Source organism: Xenopus laevis, chromosome 8L, assembly GCF_017654675.1.
Source record: "Xenopus laevis strain J_2021 chromosome 8L, Xenopus_laevis_v10.1, whole genome shotgun sequence".
Lineage (NCBI taxonomy): Eukaryota > Metazoa > Chordata > Amphibia > Anura > Pipidae > Xenopus > Xenopus laevis.
Window position 1 is genome coordinate 105,578,903 of NC_054385.1, and position 21,470 is coordinate 105,600,372.

Here is a 21,470-nt window from a genome sequence, read left to right on the forward strand (position 1 = left end):
ATTGCATATTTTGTTCGCACTTATGTTTTTTCAACAGCAATAAAAGCAAGAAGTAAAACAAATCTGCAAACAGCAGGATCAGAAAAGTTTGGGTGCCTCTGTTATTTAGGAAAATGGCTGCAATTCCTTTATTTGTATACAAATAATAATGAACACGTACTGTAATCCAAACAGTGTTGGACTGGCCCGTAGGGATGTCGCGGACTGTTCGCCCGCGCACTAATTCGCGCGAACATCGACCGTTCGTGTCCGCCGAATGTTTGCGAACGTCGCGCGACGTTCGCCAATTTGGGTTCGCCTTAGCTGGCGCTTATTTTTGCCCTCTCACCCCAGAGTAGCAGATACATGGCAGCCAATCAGGAAGCTCTCCCTCCTGGACCACCCCCACACCCCCTGGACCACTCCCCTTCCATATATAAACTGAAGCCCTGCAGCGTTTTTTCATTCTGCCTGTGTGTGCTTGGAAGAGCTAGTGTAGGGAGAGAGCTGTTTAGTGATTAGAGGGACAGTTGATAGTAACTTTGCTGGCTAGTAATCTACTTGATACTGCTCTGTATTGTAGGGACAGAACTCTGCAGGGATTTGAGGGACAGTGAGTTTAGGTTAGTTAGCTTTGCTGACTAGTAATCTACCTTCTACTGCAGTGCTCTGTATGTAGCTGCTGTGGGCACTGCTTCTGATCTCATCTGCTGACTGCTGCCTGTAACCCAATAGTCCTTGTAAGGACTGCTTTTATTTTCTTTTTTGTTTTTTTTACTTTGCTACTATAAGAGCCCAGTGCTATTAGTCTAGCTGTGTTGGGGAGTGGGACTGGTGTGCTGCTCCTCCTAGTAGTTCACCACTACCAGCACCAACCAGAGTCAAAATTGTTACAAAGTATCTTATTTGCACCTGTTAGCTGTTCTGAGCTCTCTGCCAAAAGCTAATTAAGTTGGAAACTGTTTTTTTCTGGCTGTTCAGTTCAGAGAAAATAGGGACTGGTGTGCTGCTCCTCCTAGTAGTTCACCACTACCAGCACCAACCAGAGTCAAAATTGTTACAAAGTATCTTATTTGCACCTGTTAGCTGTTCTGAGCTCTCTGCCAAAAGCTAATTAAGTTAGAAACTGTTTTTTTTCTGGCTGTTCAGTTCAGAGAAAAGAGGGACTTTCCAGTACAAAAGAGGGACAGGGGGTTGAGTGGTCAAAAGAGGGACAGTTGGGAGGTATGCAAGTGCCACCTAGCTGTGTGAGCTTTTTCACATTCTGTCTAAATAACAATAATAATTCCGTGTCCGTAAACATCACCTGAGTGATGTTTTTACAGCAGCAATAATATATTCCGTACCCACTACTGTATACGTTGCCCTTGCAGGCATTGTTTGCCCAGTCTTTAACCAAGTGCCACCTAGCTGTGTGAGCTTTTTCACATTCCGTGTCCAGAAACATCACCTGAGTGACGTAGTGTGATTTCTGCCCTTTACAGCACAAAACGCAGCGCTGTGTCAACAATGTATTTTTCAGATACATTTTTGCCCTTGATCCCCCTCTGCATGCCACTGTCCAGGTCGTTGCACCCTTTAAACAACTTTAAAATCATTTTTCTGGCCAGAAATGTCTTTTCTAGCTTTTAAAATTCGCCTTTCCATTGAAGTCTATGGGGTTCGCGACGTTCGCGAACCGTTCGCATTTTTGACGCAAGTTCGCGAATATGTTCGCAAACATTTTTTCCGCCGTTCGCTACATCCCTACTGGCCCGGCGGGACACCGGGAAAAAACCCGGTTGGCCGGGCCAGACCCCCTCTCCCAATATTAAAATTTTGGGAAAAAATGTTTTCGGCGATGCACATCGCCGCTCGCGCATGCGCACCAAGCAACACTGCTCGCGCATGTGCATGGCGGCGTTCATGCATGCACACTGAGCGTGCACAGTCGCGCCGAGCTCGGCACGTCACAGTAGGGGGCCCCAGGCCCCCCAGTCCGACCCTGAATCTAAATATGGGACATGTATGAATCAAAATCTGCTATCATGCAGACCAGGAGTGCAGATACTTTACTAATGTGAGGTCTACTTTTTGTGATGTCCTATTATGATCTACATCCATAAAAGCATTGTAAGAATTCTGTTCCATGGAAAATATAATTTCAATATTATATTGATTTATGAGAAAATGTATTTTGCTATATTTAACCACTATTTGTTATGTAACCTTAAAGTAATAAATATCTGAATGAAAAGCATGAATAGGAGGTCGATTTAGACAAGCTGTTTGTTGACATTGGGGCAGATTCACTAACTAGCGAAAATTCGCCAGCGTCCGCTTTGCACACAGTGCAACACTTCGCCAGGTGCAAATGCGCTCAGACAATGCTAATTCACTAATATGCGGAGTTTCATCCTGGGTGCCTTAACGTTGCCGACTTTTAACTAGTGGTACTTCTGTAATGCGAGCATTTCAAAACGAAGACCATTAATTTCTGCCTAGCGAAAATTCGCTAGTGATCATGCGCTCAGGTCAATTTGCATAGGGCGGGAAATTTAAAGCTGTAGGGATGTCTTTATTGTCAATGTTGGTTCATAAACTTAACATTTCCACTGTTAAACCACATGTCCAGGGAACCATATTAAAGACAATAGAGTTATTTTAATGCCCTACACATGAGCCCACTGTAAAGTTAATATTCCATAAATTGGAAAATGGATGGGGGAGGCCGGTTACAAAAAAAAAAATAATTTATTCAGGACTTTTGCAGGCTATCACTCTGAAAAAGGAAAAGTTGTCAGCATTTTTTGAACTTTGATGCATTTTCGGCTCACAGAATATAATGTAAGTGATTGAGGAAGATCTAGCTACTCCATTGCACTTGCCTGGTCTGAGCTGGTGAAGACAAGTCTGGTGAAAGAGGTAACGCTCAGTAAAATCCGCATTTTAGTGAATTTGCACAGTTACGTCCATTAGCCAGAGCGAACATTCACCTGCAGACAGAGTGCGAATGACCGCTAGCGCCAGTCTCTTTCGCTAGTGAATTGTCCCCTGCGCCCGTTAGTAAATTGGTGGGTGGTAACGCTAGCGAATTGTTGCTAGCGTTAGCCACTTCACCCTTTAGTAAATCTGCCCCTTCATCTTGAGATCTACTAATCCCCAGCTAAAGGTCTACTGGTAGATACCAATTTACCTTTTGGGCACCTTGATGTAGACTGTACTTTGGTAAGCAGACCCTGAGTGGCGCTTCAATCTTTTGTAAGATAGTGAGTCAACCCAAATAGCAACTGGGTCTGACAAAGCCAGGATAGCAACACATTCATCAATGTAGATAGACGTGTCAGTTCAGTAGAAAGTCTTTGACTAGCCCTTTAATTTATGGCTGATTTGCTTTTCCTCTGTATTAATAAAACAGTAGGGCTCATTTACCAATGGCAGGAGCTCAAGTGCTGGAGCACTAGGGACAATACAGGGAGCACTTCCATTAAAAATACAGTGCAACTGATCAGATTGCAACTCACACAGGCACAAAGGAACCCTACACTTCACTCCTGCCATAAGCAGGCATTAGTTACAGGGTTCCTCAGCACATTGCTTTTAATGGAGCTCCCCAGTTTGTGTGTTTATCCTGATGCAAAAGATAGGGGTGTTCCAGATAGGGGTGCACTGCATGCTAGCAAATCTACTTTCCTCCGCCTCTGGACAAAATGCCTACAGAGTAAAGTGGACAATCCACAATGTGTACACTTGCCCTTAAAGTCCCTTGACCTTAAGGAGAACTAAACCCCCCTTTAGGCAAAAGGCCCCTGGGCGAAATGTTTATCGCTTCGGTATTCGTGAAGTTGGAGCAATCGTCCGGTTCCTTACAACTGTGCATGCTCCGAAAGAGCCGGAAATTGCCGAAGGTAAGGAAGAAGACCCGAAGATTACCAAAGCACCGAAGAAGGCACCCGTGAGCTCCGCTTCACTCTTCTGCAGGTGCGGGTCAGTATTCCTAGAGGGGACACATAATCCGCTGTAGCACTCTGCTGGTGGGAGGCAGGGGGGAGCAGCGGAGCAGGCCAGTTGTCGACTTTTGCCTAAAGGGGAGTTTAGTTCTCCTTTAAAGCTGTATACAACTGATCAACTCACCCTTAGCTTACCCACAGGAGCATGTAGGCAGAATTGAAAGGGGCAGATCAATGGTGTCACATGAAGGGGTTATGACCCAATAGGGGGTGGTGTTTCAATGCAACGGTGTGGGGCTATGACATAATGGCCAACGCAGGCCGAAAATTAATGAGGAGGCAAGCTTAAAGAGGTGGTGGGCATTATGAAGAGAGTAGCAGGGAAAGGCAGAATATACTAGAAAATACATTGCTGGTACAGGTTGGTGAAATTCTAGCCAGGTATAATCTGATGCAATTGTTATCTTTATCTAAAATATTATTTTGTAAATTAAGGTTCAGATTTGGTATGGATGGATATATTTTTTTTTGGTGCATCCAGATCCATATATTATGAATTTGATGCATCCCCAGTCTCAGGGGATCCCCATCTCTGGCGATTGCAATGCTGCTAAACACAGGTAACTCTCCATACAGAGTAAGGTGCAACTCTTACTCTTTAATATCCCTAATAAATATGCCTCAGTGGGCAACACACAGGGCAAGGTGCAAAGTATAAAAAACAGGGCATTTTGTACATGTCTTTATATTTTTTGCTTTGCAATTTCCTCCATATTTTCATAGACAAGACCCAATTCTTTGCAAAAATTTAGCAAGAACACAGATTTTTTTTTTACTATGTTTTAAGTAGCCTTAAGGCATCCGCATTACAGAAATACCCCATATCCAGAATACCCAAGAGGTTTTGTAGGTAATAGATCCCATACCTGTAGCGTTATGGAAAGACACAATCCTACTACAAAAATACACCGTTTCTGCTCTGGCTGACTGGGGGAAACACGACAAGACATGGTTATTTCTCAGTGATACTTTCCTTTTTAATTTCCCAGACTTTATTATCAGTACTAACGAGAAGATTTAGTAAAAGGGATAATGGATTGCTGTTAATTAATTAATTAGGTGAGCCCCCCTAGGTGAATATCAAGACAGGGGACCAAGTACTGCCGTACAGACTGCAATGTTAATTTGATATTAGAACATAACACGTGCTGATTAGGACAGTCATCAAAGACTTTCAGTCTGTGCCGGCAAACAGTGGGAAAACGTTACAGAAATTAGCAGGGATTCTGTTGGACGTCTGGCATTAACCTATTACCAACTTGTAAGGCCAGCAATGTTATGGAATGCTGAAAAGAGTTGCTTCCATGTACTGCTTTCAAAAACATTGTACAGGTATGGGACCTCTTATCCAGAATGCTCGGGACCTGGGGTTTTCCGGATAACGGATCTTTCCATAATTTGGGTCTTCATGCCTTATGTCTACTAGAAATTCATTTAAACATTAAATAAACCCAATAGGCTGGTTTTGCTTCCAATAAGGATTAATTATAACTTAGCTGGGATCAAGTACAAGCTACTGTTTTATTATTACAGAGAAAAAGGGAATCCTTTTTAAACATTTGGATTATTTGGATAAAATGGAGTCTATGGGAGACGGCCATCACGTAATTCGGAGCTTTCTGGATATCGGGTTTCCGGATAAGGGATCCTATACCTGTATAGAAAAAAACATTTACTTTTAAGTGTTGACTTTTGTTTTAGAACATACGAAAGGTTGCTGGCAAAATGGCTGAATCTGCTCCATCTGACATGGAAATTTAAGTGGAACAACAGTTCAGTAGTCAAGGTTGAACTCCAAATGGGCTTTATTTGTTATTGTTATTTGGTTATTTTTCATTTGCCAAAACCTATATTACTATTAATCGGGTAAAGATGATTGTCATTTATGATGAGTAGGCTGGAAATCTTTCAACATTCTTATCAATAACGTATTACAGTATAGGATCGGTTATCCCAAAACCTGTTATCCAGAATGGTCCGAATTACCGGAAGATTGTCTTCCATAGACTCCGTTTTAATCCAACAATTTAAGAATTTAAAACATATTTCCTTTTTCTTTGTAATAACAAAACAGCACCTTGTATTTGATCCTAAGAGATAATTAGCATTCTGGATAATAGGTCCCATAACTGTATCTTGGAGGACTGCATTAGCTCTGCCCACAAGTACAGGTATGAGATCCATTATCTGGAAACCTGTTATCTCCTGTCATCTGTTATCCAGAAAGCTCTGAATTATGGAAAGGCTGTCTGACATAGACTCCATTTTATCCAAATAATCCAAATTTTTTAAAATGATTTCCTTTTTCTCTGTAATAATAAAACAGTAACTTGTACTTGATCCAAACTAAGATATAATTAATCCTTATTGGAAGCAAAACCCGCCTATTGGGTTTATTTTGGGGCCCATTTACTTAGCTCGAGTGAAGGAATAGAATAAAAAAACTTCGAATTTCGAATGTTTTTTTTGGCTACTTCGACCATCGAATTGGCTACTTCGACCTTCGACTATGACTTCGAATCGAACGATTCAAACTAAAAATTGTTCGAATATTAGACCATTCGATAGTCGAAGTACTGTCTCTTTAAAAAAAAACTTCGACCCCCTACTCCACCACCTAAAACCTACCGAAGTGCAATGTTAGCCTATGGGGAAGGTCCCCATAGGATCGTTCCACCGATGGATTAAAATTCTTCTATCAAACTATTTTTCGTTCGATCAAACTATTTGCGGTAAATCATTCGACTTCGATATGCGAAGTCGAAGGATTTACATTCGGCAGTCGAATATCGAGGGTTAATTAACCCTCGATATTCGACCCTATGTAAATCTGCCCCTTCATGTTTACATGATTTTCTAGTAGACTTAAGGTATGAAGATCCAAATTACAGAAAGATCCGTTATCTGGAAAACCCCAGGTCCCGAGCATTCCAATATACATTCATCACATGTCAATGGTTTTAAAGTTTTTAGTAAATGTAATTGCAATTGAAAGCAGTATCTGTTTACATTGACTGCCCTCCTGGCTCTGACCCCTGAAACAGTGTACAAGCCGCTGATTAAAGCTAATGTATTTAAAGCTAATGTAAAGACCTGGCATAGACCTGACTCCTGTTACATTGTTTTAGATCATTTTAATTTAGCCAATTAAAACCAATGAAAATGATTAATTAACGTCTAGTGGAAAGTTGCTTAGAATCACATTTTTTTTGCATTGTGCACAAAACAATTTTTAAGGAGGAAGATGGCTTTTGATTTTTGCAAAAAAAAAAAACAATGATGGGTTAAAAAAAATAATTGTAGAACAAAAAAAAATCAATGGATGCAAGAAAATTTAGACAGTCACTATTTTTTGGGCTGGTGGAGGGCAAAATGCCAAGTCCTATTTTTAGTCCCATTCCAGACTTGCTTTCACCAAGTTCACCCTTCGGTGCTCTGGGTACGGTGATTTATAGCAGACATTCATTGAATCCCTCATAGAAAAGCACATTAACAATAAATATACCTTATTGTGTATAGGTGGATACATAGGTTGATAAAAGCTGGTCACTCAGTCCTCTTGAAGAACAGAGGGCCTGAAATTTGGGCAGGCTCCCTAGCACCAGATTTTCGGATCACCCCGAAACGCTTAGCTCAATGTGTATGACCAAGTACAGGTATGGGATCCACATTTTATCAAAATAATCCACATTTTTAAAAATTAATTCGCTTTTTCTCTGTAATAATAAAACAGTACCTTGTACTTGATCCAAACTAAGATATAATATCCTTATTGGAGGCAAAACAATCCTATTGGTTTTTTTTAATTTTTACTTGATCCAAATTAATATCCGTTACCTGGAAAAACCCAGGTCCCGAGCATTCTGAATAACAGGTCCCATACCTTTAAACTTTTTTTTTAGTACACCTGTCTATGTGTGATTGTACCTGTTCAAATAAAGATAATAAGATTATAAATATATTCAGGGTTGGACTGGGCCGGGGGGCCCCCGGGAAAAAACCCGATGGGCCCCTGGATAATCTTCCTGGCGTTGTGTTGCGACCTCCCTTGTGGGCAAAAAAAAGTGCACGCACGTAATAAACGAGCGGCGAGAGTCCGGGGTCCGAAGGGGGGCCCTGGGACAGCAGCACCGGTGGGCCCCAGACCCCCAGTCCGACCCTGTATATAAATATATATATATTAATAGGGTGGCATTCTACTTCAAAACGATACCCAGGTGCAAGGTAAACTAAAATACATGTTTTTTAAAAAAGACCAGCAACACCGGGATTTTGCAACAACAAAAAAAAGGCTGTATGTACTCATTTAATACACTCTTTGTTTGTATATTGTATAATATACAATACAAGGTACTGTTTAGGCCTTGCTGTATTTCGGAGCTTTCTGGACAGCAGGTTTCCAGATAACGGATCTTATAAATATATAACATATTTACAGATACGCTTATAAGATCCATTATCTGGAAACCTGCTATCCAGAAAGCTCCGAAATACAGCAAGGCCTAAACAGTACCTTGTACTTGATCCCAACTGAGATATAATTAATATTATTATTGGAGGCAAAACAATCCCATTGGGTTTATTTCATGTTTATTTTTTTAGTAGACCTAAGGTATGGTGATCCAAATTACATAACATCGCTTATCCAGAAAAACCCCAGGTCCCAAGCATTCTAGATAACAGGTCCCATACTCGTATACTGATTTGTTGGTATATAATGTAATTATTCAACGATTATGGTTTTATGGAAGCATGGGCAATAATCAGGTTCTGGAACAGGTGAAGCAGAGCACTCACTTAACCCACCTTCTGATAGACAACCTGGTGCACAGTGTATATAGGGCAACGAAAAGGGGAAACACTGGCACTCAAGGTGAAGAAATGCAGGGTTACCCCTTGCTGTTTATTCGTGCGAACGTGCAACCTTTTGGGGCAAGCCCCTTTATCAAGCAACCTTTCAATAATCAGCTTCTACATGATTTTGTTCTACCATGGGTAAGGGACACTGTATTTTTTATTACTAAACAATGAGCATAGATAAGAATAGTGTTATAGCAAGGCGCTGAATTGAATCCACCAAGCTATAGGATATATGTTGATGTTATTATTGCATGCCTCATTTATGTAAAGGTTATATTGTATAAAGGTTAAAACTGGAGTCAGCAGACTAAAATGAGACAAAGCCAATTGCTTGTGTAAATAAAAGCGAGGCCTTGGGGTTCTCTCTCACACTGATATTTTAATCATTCCATCTTAGCAGGAACCAAAAATTGCATGAATCACTTAAAACTAATCTCTGTGCGGTGGCTCCTGCTATCACTCATGATTAGACCATGTCCGGCTTTGTTCTTTCTTTTTTTTTTTTTTTCTTTTTTTTTCATTTCCTATTTTGTGTTTTAATAACAGAAAATATATCGTTTTAAAATTTCAAAATGTGTCTGTGACAATTACATTCTAATGCACCAGATTTCTCTTTATCTTCCACAGCACCTGGGAACATAAAAAGGTGTGTTTAGTTACCCTTGGTTTCATACATTGCCATGCGCTGGTCCCCGAGGGTTCACCAAGTGAGCAGTAAGAGAGATAATGAGGGGGACATGCATTATGGGAGTTGGGTTAGAGTTTATGTAGGGACTGGGTGCCATGATGGCTGCAGACAATGAGACCATAAAATCATAATCGGGTGCTGCACTTGCCAATGTGTTCTGGAAACGTAGAGGGGGGTAGGAAAAGATTTGGCTTACGCTGGCAGCAATTTCCCTAAGCTGCATGAGCCCATAAAATCTTAGCTGCAGTAGATGAATAGCAGCCAAAGGCCAGGCTGCTGGTTCCTCTCCTGGGGGAAGATGGATATTGAAAATTTTCCCTAACTAAGAGAGACGGCTTAATTTGCCTATTGAGTAATACGGGAGAGGTCCCCCTGCTCCTCACACTTGTTCACAACTCCCTCAGGGCTCAATAATCACTTTCTGATATTCTTATTTTTCTGCTCATTCCCAAATGAGGAGCGACACCTGAAAACGAGGCGTGCTAACAAAGCAACGCTCCCCTGCCTGCTAACAAGAGACCTTTGCGCTTATCGTTTTGGGGAGGAGGAGGGGGAGGCTGGTGCTAATACAACAGATCTCATCTCTTCTACATCCAAGCAGCCGGCTCATCAGGGACCACTGCACCTGTGCTCACACTCGGAATTATTACACAGTAACTAATAACTTTATTACTCACATGGGAAGAACGGAATAAAACACACTCTTATTTCTTTCTAGTCGGCAACAGAAACCTTTTTAATTCTGAATAAGACCGCCTTTTTTAAAATTACTTTTTTTCCCTAAAATAAGTCTGGAAAAAAAAAACATTTTTTAGTTTTCATTTTTGCATTGAAATAGTCACTCATTTACCAGATCCAACTGCCATTTGCACTCATTACCCACATTACTTAAAATAGTGGCTTGTCCTGTGCAGATCCCCATTCTGCTGTACGGCCAATAATGTAGAACTGCAGAAAGACAATGCAGGCGTTCCGTGGTTTGCAGCAATGTTAAAAGTTTAATAGGAAACAGATAAAAGAAAAATAATGAATATACAGGTATGAGACCTGTTATCCAGAATGCCCGGGACCTGGGGTTTTCTGGATAACGGATATTTCCGTAATTTGGGTCTTCATGCTTTAAGTCTACTAGAAATTCATTTAAACATTAAATAAACCCAATAAGCTGGTTTTGCTTCCAATAAGGATTAATTATATCTTAGTTGGGATCAAGTACAAGCTACTGTTTTATTATTACAGAGAAAAAGGGAATCATTTCTGGCTTCTGGATATCGGGTTTCCGGATAAGGGATCCTATACCTGTACTGTATAAAGTATATTGTTATGTGAAAACCGGCAGCATTAGAAGCCATCGTATTTTCTAAAGCAGATTGAGATATATTGGTTATACTGTGAGATATGTAATACAGGCATAGGGTCTGTTATTTGGAAACCTGTTATCCAGAAATCTCCGAATTACAGAAAGACCATCTTCCATAGACTCCACTTTAACCAAATAATCCAAATTTTTAAAAATTATTTCCCTTTTCTCTTGAATAATAAAAAGTACATTGTACTTGATACAAACTAAGATATAATTAATTCTTATTGGAAGCAAAATCAGCCAATGGGGTTTATTTAATGTTTACAAGATTTTCTAGTAGATTTAAGGCATGAAGATCCACTGTACAAAAAAGATCTGTTATCCAGAAAACCCCAAGTCCTGGAAATCAGGTCCCATACCTGAAATACTTTTCATTTATTCTCAATAAAAAGCACATTAAGGGGCAAATTTACTTATGGTCGAATATCGTTAATTAACCCTCGATATTCGACTGCAGAATTGAAATCCTTCGACTTTGAATATCAAAGTCGAAGGATTTAGCGCAAATAGTTTTATCCATCGATCGAACGATTTTTCTTCGACCAAAGAATACTTAGAAAGCCTATGGGGACCTTCCCCTTTTTTAAAGAGACAGTACTTCGACTATCGAATGGTCGAATAGTCGAACGATTTTTAGTTCGAATCGTTCGATTCGAAGTCAAAGTCGTAGTCGAAGGTCGAAGTAGCCAAAAAAATCATTCAAAATTCGAAGTTTTTTTTTATTCTATTCCTTCACTCGAGCTAAGTAAATGGGCCCCTAAGAGTAGATAATCAAGCAGAGTGGGAATTTATGCTGAGGTCCCTATGGCCCATGGCACATAAAAGGTCTTTTAGTTTGTATAGTGTGTTTGTTCAAATTGGTTCACAGGTTATTTAAATTTACTATACAGGTATATAAAATCCCATGAGTGGGATTATGTTTACAAGTTGTAACTGTTAAAATTATCTTAGTTACACTTTTTAACCATTTGAAGCTCATGCCACATTTGTTTTAGGGTGGGCTCATGGCCTAGGACAGTGGTCCCCAACCAGTTGCTCACCAACCCCTTGGATGTTGCTCCCATTGGCCTCAAAGCAGGTGCTTATATTTGAATTCCTGGCAAGTTTTAGTTGCATAAAAACCAGATGTACTGCCCAACAGAATCTCCTGTAGGCTGCCAGTCCACATAGAGGCTACCAAATAGCCAATACATATGACCTTTATATACCCACGGAATTTAAATTGACATACCGTAAGCGTAATTAAAGTTAATGAAGTTTCACTAGGAAGAAAGTAACGCTAGAGAAAATGTATAAAATTTTCGTGCCAACAAACCATCGCTGACGAAAGTACGCATATGTTCTTTTGCCGAGACGTAATTGTGCATTTTGATGAATACATGTATTCTGACGTAGTCGCACGAAGTATGGGGGAGGCTTACGAAGCAAAAATGTGCAGGTAAGGAGAGATGCATCGATTCCACTGTTTTAGGATTTGTCTGAATCCCAAATCCTCTGTGAAAGATTTGGCTGAATACCAAACTAAATCCGAATCCTAATTTGCATGTGTAAATAGGGGGAAAAGAGGGAAAGAAAACCAACGATTAAAAATATTTTGACTTTCTCAGCGCCGATTCTGGGGCTGCTGCCGCCTGAGAAATTCGGCTCTTAAAATTACAAGAGGCGCCTTTTTGCCGCCCCTTGCAACAAGCCGCTTGCTGCCGCCTGAGGTAAGAATCTCACCAGGAGCGGCCCTTGACTTCCTTGTTTGTGTGGGACGAAAAGTCATGTGATAAATTCTAATTCTTGCTGCAATGGGCTCACTAACAACTTGCGGCGCATAACGTCTGCTCATAAATTCTTTGTTTACTGCTCAAATGAGCAAACACAGAATACAGTCAGTAGGCAGGGCTATTAGCGGATTTCCCATCCAATATGCATACAAACTGCATATAATTGTGAAAAACAACAACTGTTGCAGGTAGTCCCTGAGAAAACAAATCTCCTGGGGATTTAACTCAGCAAGGTATCTATGGCGACCAACTATACCAATCAAATCATAACTGAAACACAGGGTCTTCATTAATGGTACAAGAACTGAGCCTGAGAAGAAAAAAAACCACAATGGGCTCATTTCATAACATTACAAGCAAAGCAAAGCTCAAAATTGCGTGCAAAAGTGCCGCCATCCAAAGGCTGTTTGCATAGACCTGTACTTGGTTCTTGAACACATTGAGTCTGCTTTGCTGCATCAGGTGCAAGATGCAAAGTACAGGGTATATGGACACAAAGGAGTAGTGGAATTAACACCTGCCTTGAAGAAGTCTCACTTTCAGGGCTCCCTTTGCGAGTTGCACTTACACACCCTACTGATTTGTATCTAATGAGTGGTACTTTAACACCTTGAGCACTGATGCACTGACACACTGACACAATTCTGGATATGAATGACAGACTCGCTGCATTGTGAATATAAAACATGGCAGATTCCATGCAAATGTTATTTTATTGACTGAATTTTCAGCAGCAACACTGATAAGAGGTATTACTGTTACCATCTTGCCCTAGTCACACATAAGTCCTTCCCAGAGGCTATTATCCCACTGCTACTATAGGCACCATCTCTCCCTACTATACCTGCCATCCCACCAGTGTCGGACTGGCCCGGCGGGAAACCGGGAAAAAACCCGGTGGGCCCCGACCCTCGTGGGCCCCCGCCGGGCCAGAACCCGTCTCTAAATATTTCCAATCACGGGGAAAAAAATTTTTTCCGGCGATGCGCAGCGCCGCCTGCGCATGCGCGGCGAACGGCGCTGTTGCGCATGCGCCGAGTGGCGGTGTTGCTGGGCAGACGCAATTTTGTAGGGCTGCGGGGGGCCGGAGGGGGGCCCCTGGACAGCAGTCCCGGTGGGCCCCGGGCCCCCCAGTCCAACCCTGCATCCCACAGTCGCACTCCCTTCCCAGAGATATTATCCAACTGCTACTATAGGCACCATCTCTCCCTACTATACCTGCTATCCCACAGTCACACTCCCTTCCCAGAGACTATTATCCCACTGTTACTATAGGCACCATCTCTCCCTACTATACCTGCTATCCCACAGTCACACTCCCTTCCCAGAGACTATTATCCCACTGCTACTATAGGCACCATCTCTCCCTACTATACCTGCTATCCCACAGTCACACTTCCTTCCCAGAGACTATTATCCCCACTGTTACTATAGGCACCATCTCTCCCTACTATACCTGGTATTCCACAGTCACAGTCCCTTCCTAGAAACTATTATCCCACTGTTACTATAGACACTATCTCTCCCTACTATACCTGCTATCTCACAGTCACAGTCCCTACACAGAGACTATTATCTCTCTGTTACTACAGGCACCATTTCTCCCTACTATACCTGCTATCCCACAGTCACAGTCCCTTCCCAGAGACTAGTATCCCTACTGCTACTATAGCCACCATCTCTCATTACTATACCTGCTATCCCACAGCCACAGCCTATTCCCTACTGCTACTATTTGTATCATCTCCTATTCCTGCTCCCTAGCATAGCAATTAGATGCAGGCATAAATATCATCCAGAAATAGTTGAAAGACAAGGTTGCGTGGAGTCATATCCTATGTTGGGTGGAAAGAGGTATTTTGCTTTGTAGTCTTGTAGACTGGGTGTTAACTGTGCAGGACCATTCAGTGCTTTACTAAATAACTTAGGAAAGGTTGAAAGGTGCTCCACACACAGTTCAGCTCACATTTACCAGATATGGGTAGAAAGGGAAGGTGGAATGCAGTTCAGAACCATTGTCCCCTATTTGCTACACTTAAGCTTAGTTGACGGAGGTAATAACTTAAAATGTAACATAAGGGCAACACAAAGTTCTTGAAATCCCTGAGTGTTCTTGAACATCGCATCAAATTTAACCACCTTGTGTTTTTTTTACTAGAGAAATCAATATTTTTGCACCATCATATTTTAGGTGCAATGACTACAAATGCTTCTTTACCTAGAGTACAGTGACACCTAGTGACCATTGCTGACATAACACGTTTGATCTTTAAATGCTGTAAATTAAATATACATGAGGATATGCATGTTTAAACACTGCATATTAATGCGTCCTTTTTACATATCATATGAATATGTGCATATTTTTTCAACCAAAGTGATTAGCGATTTGCTGTCCATCTAATAAACATTCAAGAACAGCACAGAAGTAAATTGTGTGTCTCACGCTCTGAAGGGAACTAAGTTGTGGCCTATTTATGCAAAATGGGGACATTTTTCCCAGAGAAGATTATGGTGCTGGATAAATATGATGCTGGATAAATATGATATGACAATTTTCCATGTATAAAGCAAACTGTGACAATAGAGGGATATGGAAATTATTATTTTAATAACCCATGGGAAAAGGCTTTCATATGGTTGAAGCCTATGCTTCATAAAATATGTTCAGACATCTACACAGCCACCAACACCATGCAGGTCAGGCCCACACTTTGTGCACCAATGCCCAAGGGTGAATATCTTGCTTAGCAATGCAGAGAGTAGGCTGTTAGTGGGGTTTTGAAAAGAGCAGCAGGAAGGTTGGAGTTCAGATCAGGAAGAACACAATAACACAAGCCACCATTTTTCTTAGTCCACAGGACCATTAGGAGCAGAGAGAGCATATCTATTTTGCGGGCCTTATAGCCAGGTCTTTATCCTATAATACAATTAGTTGGAAAATAGAATAATGATCTGACTTGATAAAGCAGAACACATTAGTTTTAAAAAATCTTTCCATTACTGTTGGCCAGAATAGGCAAAAAAGATTGATGTCAGAGAATAGGCCAAGGTAAGAAAACAGTCTCTAAAATAAGCAAGCTCAGCATCAGAACAGAAGGGAGAGAGACAGTCTAGCATACAAAATATAATCTAAAAGCTGACATGTATGTGAACATGCTAGGGTGCACTAAACCGTGTGCCAAGATGAGCTCAAGGAGAGACAGGTGTCAGTAGATACCTTCATCTGATGCATAAATGAGCGCAGGAGAAGAGTGTAGAAAAGCAAAAAATTGGTAGATCCAACCATGAAGAGTAGAGGTGGGTGAGAGCATGAAAGGGCAATCATATGCCAGGCCAGGCCAGGCTACAATAGATTTCTTGCATAAAGACTTCATTGAAATCCCTACAGACTAACAGCGACATCTTCCCTTGGAGACTGGGGCTTCTGAGGGCCCAACAATATATCTGTTATCTATAGAGATATATAATCTAGTTCTTTAAGCCTTGACCTTACCATTAATAGAGTCAAGATGTAGTCATGCTGTTCTATCATATGTTACATTATACTTTTCAATACATTATGGAATTTAGGAAAAATGTAAAACAAATGGCAGCAAGGTGACCGTCAACCACAGCAGGGAGGACTCAGGTGCATCTCTTATTGGAGGTACTTTCAGTTGTGACATTATAACTGAAAGATGACATGATAATATATGATAATATGAGTATTAATAATATAAATATTGTAACAGGTGGTAAATACAAGTATTAATAATATAAATATTGTTACTGGTGGTAAAATATGATAATATGAGTATTTATTAATAATAATAATAATAATAATAATAATAATAATAATAATAATAATAATATTGTCACTGGTGAAAATGTGCCCCTTAACGGCAGAATGTACTTTTTTTTCTTTTTGCTTCAATTTCCAAAGTTTTTTTTTGTTTTCTGGATTAGTTTGTAGAGATGCACCGAATCCCCTATTTGGGATTTGGCCGATTTCCAGAATCCTTCATGAAAGATACTGAACCGAATTTGCATATGCATATGCAAATTAGGGAGGGGAAGGGAGAAACATTTCTTACTTCCTTGTTTTGTGACAAAAAGTTATGTGATTTTCCTTCCCGGCCCTAATTAGCATATGCAAATTATGACTCTGATTCAGTTCGACCAGGCAGGAGAATTCGTCCAAATCCGAATCCTGCTGAAAAAGGCTGAATCCCGTACTGAATTCCAAACTGAATTCTTGATTCGGTGCATCGCTATTAGTTTGCAGTTTTATTCTTGTATCAGCCTAATGCCTAATGAGACTGGCCCATCAATTGTATTTGCCATAGAAGTGAAAACTCCATAGGTTTTATCACAGCCTGCACAGTGAGTTACCAAATTTATGGCAACATAGATATTTTTTGGAACTAAGAACAAAACGACTGGAAAATGCTAGGAAGCAGTGGCCCTTTAAAGAAAAACAGATTTGTTTAGAAACATTTTTGCATGTATTTATTGGGCTTGATCAATAAATACACTGAGTATTAACCCTAATGAAATCAGTCTGGTGCAACATTTCCAAATATAATCACTGTATTGTCTCCTATAGTCTCGATTTTCTTCATACTACACAGTCGTAATACTGTAAAATATGGCACAATAATCCTGTTGCTCCATTTCATGTTTTTAAATCTAAATCCCCTGTTTGCCTGCCTGTCACATCAGGATGTGCTTAATGCTGTATCTAACATCTCCATGGAACCACTAGTTGCTAATTCATACATCCAGTTTTTGTCATGAAAGTGAAGGTGCCTATACCTAATCTTTGGCATTTTTACCTTTCCAGCAATTTTTGGTTTGACACTCATGGACCTTCAGTAGAAGAGTGTTGAATCAGCACAGGGTGTTTATGGAGAATCTCTTTTTACTACACTTCTAATAACGTTTACATGAAAAATTACTGGTTGTTTATTTGACGTCTCACTTAGCAGGAGGGAAATGCAATATTGCTGAGATGCCATCTGTTTAACTGGAATGTGATGATAGTTACAGTTCATGCAGACAGGCCCAATCAAACAGCACCAATTACCACGTGAGCATTTCTAGCCCTTAGCTCTCTGCGGGAGCTGATTAAGAGATAATGAATTCCATGTCTGTGAAATAATTGTTGGTGAGGCCATGCTGGATCGATTGCAATGCATTAATGAGGCTTCAGTGTTGGCTTTCAGCAAGCTGCCCATATGAAATCAGGAAAAATATTTTATAGCTACTTTTACGGCTTAGTAACTTCACAGAATTTGAAACTTTGTAGGAATAGGGAGGATGTTAGTTTTATTGGAAATAATGTTTGCATAACAAAATAATTTTCATGCAGGAGACTCACACCCAGGGCTGTGTGCCCGGTGCCACTCTAGACACTGGAAGTTAGTGTGCCTTATTGGTGCATCCACATGCATGGAAGTGACGTAATGCAAATAAGCATTATGTCACTTTCATTAGATTGATGGCCACAAGGAACCCACTACCCGCCATACCCCCTCCACCACCAACAGTATCTGGTAGTGGCGGAGCAGATTTTTTTTACCATATAGGTACCCGAGGATTTGCTCCTACAGCTGCCACCCTAGGCACAGAGCCTCAAGCACTTTTATGCCCTGCTCAAACCCTGTGGTAATGTGCTTCGTTAGGGTTGCCACCTGTCCAGATTTCATCCGGAGAGCCAGGTTTTTGGATTTTCAAATTAGGAAATCTGGACAGGACATTGACGTTAATCAAGTGATGTTGTCACTTTAAAACAAATCAATATATATGGTTAATCCACTTTACAGAGCACTGGTAAGGCCCCATCGAGAATATGCCATAAAGTTTTGGTCTCCATCACTCAAACAGGACATTATTGTATTAGAGAGGGTACGGAGAAGGGCAACTAAGCTGGTAAAAGGTATGGAAAATCTTAGCTATGAGGAAACACTGGCCAAGTGTTCACGCTGGAGAAGAGGCGCTTTAGGGGTGATATGATAACTATGTATAAATATATGAGGGGATCGTATAATAATCTCTCTAATGCTTTATTTACCAGTAGGTCTTTCCAGCTGACACAAGGTCACCCATTCTGATTAGAAGAAAAGAGGTTCCGCCTAAATATTCAGAAGGGGTTTTTTACAATGAGAGCTGTAATTTACTAAAGGGCGAAGTGACTAACGCTGGCGAAAATTCGCCAGCATGACGTAATTTCGGAACTCCGCCGATTTACTAACAGTCGCTGGTGTAATTTCGCTTGCAAAGGTACTTCACTCCCTAACGCCAGGCGAATTTGCGCTCTGGCCAGGGGATGTAACATAGCAAATTCACTAAGATGCGGATTCTACTGAATGTTACCTCTTGCGCCAGACTTGCCTTTGCCACCTCAGACCAGGCGAAGTGCAATAGAGTAGATAAGTTCTTCAAAAAATAGCTGAAAAAAAAAGGCCCAAAAAACGCTGGCGTCTTTTCCTTTTTACAGGGTGATAGGCTGCAAAAGATTGTAAAAATTTTTTACATTTCCTAACATATGGCGCATAAACTATACACTGGGCTCATGTGTAGGGCAATATAACAACTCTATTTTTTTTTTGTTTCAATATTTTTATTGCAAATATTTGTCATTTACATCTCATAACAGATAACAACTCTATTTTATTTTATTAAGGTTTCCTGGGCTTCTGTAATGTAATGTATTTGCTGCAACATATGTGTCCATTGTACTTTAACTTCCCGCCGTATGCAAATTAGGCAACGCTAGCGCAACTTTGCTTTGCTTGCCGCAGTAACACTAGTGTAACTTCGCCAGCGTTCAGCACCCAGTACGCAACTTCAGATTTTAGTGAATTAGCGTTGTCGTGGCAAATCTACGCCTGGCGAAGTGTTGTGAGCGAAGCCGTCGCTGGGGCATTTTCGGAAGTTAGAAAATTTGCCCCGTAGAATTCTCTCCCTGAATCAGTTGTACAGGCTGATACATTAGATAGCTTTAAAAGGGGTTGGATGGCTTTTTAGCAAGTGAGGGAATACAGGGTTATGGGAGATAGCTCATAGTACAAGTTGATCCAGGGACTGGTCCGATTGCCATTTTGGAATCAGGAAGGAATTTTTTTCCCCCCTGAGGCAAATTGGAGAGGCTTCAGATGGGGTTTGTTTTTTGCCTTCCTTTGGATCAACTGGCAGTTAGGCAAGTTAAAAAAAGTTAAAAGTTTGAACTTGATGGACGTGTCTTTTTTCACCTTAACTTACTATGTTATGTAACTATGTTATTTTTAATTTAATAGTTGTATTAACTGAAATATACACAGGTCAATAGATTGGCGTTGCACATTGATTTTAAGTGATGTGAAAGTCTAATTAATTGAACAACCTTGATTATTTTTATGTAGGATAATTTTTTTGAGGGTGATTTAATACAATCATAAAACAGGGGTTTCTTTTCCTCTTTCTCTTGAAATTTATGTTAATGACATGGTAATCAGCCAATTGCTGATCGCCATGCCATCAGTCCTGCCCCTGACATCATCCGCCTGCCCCCATAAGTGGCAACCCTATGCTTAGTATATATTTTGTCCATTGGAAAACTCTAAATACTAAATTAGCATTGTTGCTTACACACGCTGTACAGCCCGGTTTTTGAAAAGGCTGGTACTGCCTGTCCAGATTTCCAAATTAGTAAATCTGGTTAGGACACTTAATGGCATGGTCAGCGATTGGCTGATCGTCACATCATAAACCCGCCCCCTGATGCAACAGACCCGCCCCTGAGTGGCACTTGCCCCACCCTGATGTCACACACCCACCCCCTGCCTGGAGTTCAGCAATGGAAAAGGTTGCAACCAATGTTCTCTATATTTCCTTCTCGGCAATGTACGCAAAAGTAGTCTTTTGTGCACCCATTTTAATCTTCAGTTTTTAAAACCTGTGTGTGCTCAGGTCAGAATTAATACATTTTGTGTTTTGACTCAAAATTCTTTGTGTGCGCCACAATTTGTGTGGCTGGCCTCAAAATTTGTGTGCACGTGCACGAGCGCGCACCTTAGAGGGAACATTGGTGGCAACCGTAGGTTGGGACCAGTATTTATTGTAAAAACCAAGATATGAGTCTCCCAAAGTAAATTCAATGTCTATGATCTGCAGGTTAGTAAATCAAATTATAAACACCAAAATTGAAATTACACAGGATTCACTACACAATTATGTTCTATAAAAGTGTTTATACACGCTGCCAACTACAAACACAAACCAACTCAATCCTCCTAGCATCAGGAAGCAGTGTAACATACACATATAACTAAAACCACAGGCATACGGTGGATCGGTGGTAGTGATTGTTGCTTTAGTTTCAAGTGAGAATTGGTGAGAATTGGAGAGTTTGACCCATTCGCCCTCCATTCCAGTCAGATTTGTTGCCTGTCTACGTGGGGAACGAGTGGGAGCTAGTCCCCCACCATCCACCTATGCCCTACGCGTTTCGCTGATCACTCGGCTTCCTCAGGGGCATAGGTGAATGGTGGGGGATTAGATTCCACTCATTCCTAGGGTTGCCACCTTTTTTGGAAAAAAATACCAGCCTTCCTGCATATTTAGATTTGTTCCCTATTAATAACATTCGGGTCAAGCATTATTTTTACCGGTCAGGCCGGTAAAATACCGGCCAGGTGGCAACCCTACTTGTTCCCCATGTAGACAGGCAGCAAATCTGGGGGAATTGACTGGAATGGAGGGAGAATGGGTCTGACTCTCTCAACGGCTTTAAGTAATACTTGCCAATTCTCACTTAAAACTAAAGAAACAATTAGAGCCACTGATCCACCGCATGC